This window comes from Triticum aestivum, chromosome 7A (genome assembly GCF_018294505.1).
Source record: "Triticum aestivum cultivar Chinese Spring chromosome 7A, IWGSC CS RefSeq v2.1, whole genome shotgun sequence".
Taxonomy (NCBI): Eukaryota; Viridiplantae; Streptophyta; class Magnoliopsida; order Poales; family Poaceae; genus Triticum; species Triticum aestivum.
The window spans coordinates 471,843,368-471,847,285 of NC_057812.1; the positions used below are offsets into that span (position 1 = coordinate 471,843,368).

The following is a 3,918-nucleotide window of genomic DNA, read 5'->3' on the forward strand; positions in this document are numbered from 1 at the left end:
AGGCGACTAAATGATCATACGGATCTCTCAGTCTGCATATATTTTAAAACAGTAAACCTATATACTGGACTGATGCATGTATGCAAGCTCTCTGTATGACATTGACGGATTAGCCAAATTCATTAGTTGGCCGCCGGCTTTTGCTGGTAGCGACCTTGCGATATGCACCCTCTGGCCTTAGCCTTTTTTTAAACTTGGGTTGACTTCACGTGTCTCTTGGAAAATAAAAACCTTAGGTATGACATTAACATATATAGAACTGAAAAGAAATTCGAATCTTTGTCTCACATATAGGCATTTTAATAAACACGTGATTGGCAAGTGCACTGAGTAAAGCTGTAACTCCCATGCCGCATAAAACCCATCCAAATGAAAATGCAAGCATCAAATAAGATTCATTTGCACAATGGGCGAAGATATCCCATATTGCAATCTAATACTGTAATTAGGAACGTTTTCTATGAGATTGAATTCAGTGAGGGGAAGAGGGAGATTGACAATGTGTATTAGTAAGAGATAGCTATACTTGAGCTTACCACAACATATGCAGATTAGCAGGGTTTGTTTCCAACACATCATCGGCTATAGCCATCGATGATAATTGTGATCTAACCATCAGACCACACAAAGACTTGGTGCCACAGCCACCGGTGCTACAGGAGCCAGGACGTGAAGGCCTGCTAATATTTTCCTATGGTTATGTGACTTATGTCCAACATTGAGGGAAGTTGTCTCTGTCAATCCTGTACATAAGGCATCAGCTGCGATCTGGCATCTCTAGACGGCCTTGCTAGGAGGGCAGGAGACAGTGGAGAACGGATGTACGCACATAGCTGCAGCATATTCACCGCAGCCTTGTTGAGACAATGTAGAAACAATACTACTGATTTTATGTCAAATCAAAATCCTAGAAGGTCTTTACAAAAGTTTGGATCTGTACTTCAATTCCATCGATCATCCCTAAAAGGACATGTGATCGTAACCTTTCCAGGTTGAATCAGCATGGATCAGACGGGGAAAAAAAGAACATGTTGCAACCTGAGATCAGATCAGTGAAACTTGTTGCTGCAAAATATATATCATGCGGCAGAGAGACGTTAGGAAGGCAGAGGCGACTTCTCCACCATCGTGGCACATACCTTGGCTTCCTCCGTTATCACAACTGCCATAATGTTACTACTATCCGGAGCACAAACATTGGCTGTTCATCATCATTGACACTGAAAATTTAAACTGAGCTCGATTTCTATATAGCAGACCAAACATTCATATGGGAAGAACATAAACCACTCGAGTATTCTTTATGCAAAACAACATGATACCATATCACTGCCTAATTGTTTTAACCCTCAAGATTCCATATATGTGGTAGATTTATTATCTCAAATAGCTGTAAAACTACTAAAAGAAGAAAGCATGAGGCCAGCCACGTATGGAAGAACGGATCGAACTGATTACCGGATGTTCCATGCTTTCTCATGCATCCCTGTACCACCGGAAGACTGCCCATCATAAAGCCATCATTAAGCATATCCGAAGAAACATATAACTATTAAAAATTAGCCAAATTGTCTGCTGAAAGGTAGTGGAAAAATAGAGAAATCTACTACTTAAATTCAGTGTGCTGTTGCTAGAACGTCCAGATGCAATTAATACTGCATTTTGGATGCTACCCGTTCCTACTACAGTGACAACATCTACAGTGTTTTGAATCAACATAAAGTGAGTAGGAAATTATCAAACTCACTGATGTGAAGTAAAGAACAATATAATCAGTCTGTACAAATGCAGTTTTTGACAAACAGTATGTACATGATTATACTGAAGGTTAAAAAAAAGTGTAATTTATATGCTTCAAGAATATCTCATTACAATTTCAAATTGCCACATAGTCACGTTGAAGAGCAACTATATAACTTCCAATAACAAAAAGTGAATGTACAAAAGGAGTACTTAGTTGAGTAAAACTTTACCAATCAACAATCACCAGTAAATATTTTTCTCTTGAATAAATAATTAAATGGTATACTTCAGCCAAACAGAAAATTAGTAGAACCAAAAAGGAAAGAAATTAAAAGATCAATCTTCGTGGAAGGTAAAAGATACACTTATCTCAACTATTACATCTTGTTGGCAATGTCTATCCCATGTTGTAGACATCAAACCAACAGAAGGAATTAGGCCATATTAGTGTCACTGCGTTAAGGAGCTTCCTTTTTCAGAATTAGTACAGTATATATGTAATGGGTATTCTGCTTCTAGTGTTTTCTGTATCTGATACAGAGTGGAAGGGTACCAGCGTTGCCTTATTTTCCGTGGTTGTCTCACATTCTTTCATGTACAATTTCTCTATATACTACCAAAAACATTTATGTGCACATAAAAAGAAAAATGGTACAACCTGCTTGATTATTAGGAAGAGGGCTATATTTAGATTTCTAGCTTCCTGATGTAAGAACTACTAATAAGTTTCTGCATATACAAAAACAAACATATTTAGATGGATTATTCTATACATTAAGTCTAAGGAAGGTCCTAAATTTGAACTGTTTGCCACATATTTCTCACAGTAGGAAAATGGACCAAAGAATACATCCTTGCAGCTAATTTATTAAATCTAGTTCCTCAAATCTGCAGGTCGCTGACTCACACAATCACACTCCAATATTCCATTACACTTACAACTAATCTAGTAATACAAATATATTACTCATTGAGGTATTCACAGTATGATCCAATCATGCAAGAATAGTACACAATGGTCAGCTGCACAAACAGAACTAATACTTAGGAAAACAAATTGACTCAATTTTCTTAGATTTTTCTCTGTGAAGAAGAAGAACACACCTCGCACTGCTCTTGCAGATGTAGTTGTTGAACTGCATGGAAGACTCATAGCAGAGTACATGGTCATTGGATTCCCACTGAGACAGCTCAGGATATCATGCCTACAAATTATCGCTGGCAACTTCTGTACAGGAGCAAAATTGTCCCCAACAGATCCCAGTCCCTCTAGCAACATAGCACATTCAATTAAATTACAACAGTTCTGTATATGTACTAAAACTCATGTAGATAGAAGACAGAATTGCGAGATTTGGACGAAAGGTTATCTGTGTTTCATCGGTCAGAAGCAATGTTGTGTATCTCTTGCTAAGAATTTACAGATACACCATCAATTTGCAGTACAGTAGCTCCTTTGCTTGGCGTCCTCATGAATGACTGACGACAACTGCCCCGTGATCTGCTTGAAACTGTTCTTAGAACACTCCTCCTCCTGCTAGATCTGATTCATCTGCTGATCCAAAAACACCTCCTTCTCCACTTCATTATACATGGTGGATTGCTGTTTGGTCGGGGCATGGAAGCTGCGGCCTCAGGGAATTAAAAGGGCATTCTCCTTAGCCGAGATGTGCTGCTGTGTGGTTGGTGTAGTAGAGATTCAAAGGTCGTGGAGGAAGGGACTGGGAAAGAGGAGAGCTGGATATTTTAGATGGCTGCTAGGGAAGACTACAGATTGGACGGGAGTAGGAGGAGCAGCGCTAGGGTTCGTCACATTGGTGGGATTGGTAATAGGTGAAAACTGCAAATTGCACGGGAGGAGGACCGGATGAGGAGGAGGAGCGCTCGGTGCATCGGTAGTTTTTTCCCTCTTTGAGGTGGTTCGTGGAGGGGGAGGAAGGAGGCTGCCAGAGAATGAATTTTTTTGCTGAAGATAGTTTAAGGTGGGACAACAGCAAAGGACTCCTTAGGCACCACATCCGACACTGGAAAATAATTAATTTTAAGATTGAACGGCTAGTTTTGCTTAGTTCCAAGGATTAACGTGGAAGCTCGTATGATGCCTCCAATTAGTAAATATAAGATTTTTGGCCTTGTCAAGGAGAAAGAATCACTCAAGCTTGGGGGAGGCTTAAG

At 39.6% G+C, this 3,918-nt stretch overlaps 1 long non-coding RNA gene across 1 annotated transcript; it reads right to left on the minus strand.

The window, feature by feature from the left end:
• Positions 1 to 384: 384 nt before the first annotated feature.
• LOC123151193 (uncharacterized) lies at positions 385 to 3,679 on the minus strand. Its single transcript, XR_006475539.1, has 2 exons — positions 2,848 to 3,679; positions 385 to 1,502 (listed from the first exon to the last, which is right to left on the minus strand). It is a non-coding gene; the product is annotated as an uncharacterized lncRNA (long non-coding RNA).
• Between the last annotated feature and the right edge of the window lie 239 nt (positions 3,680 to 3,918).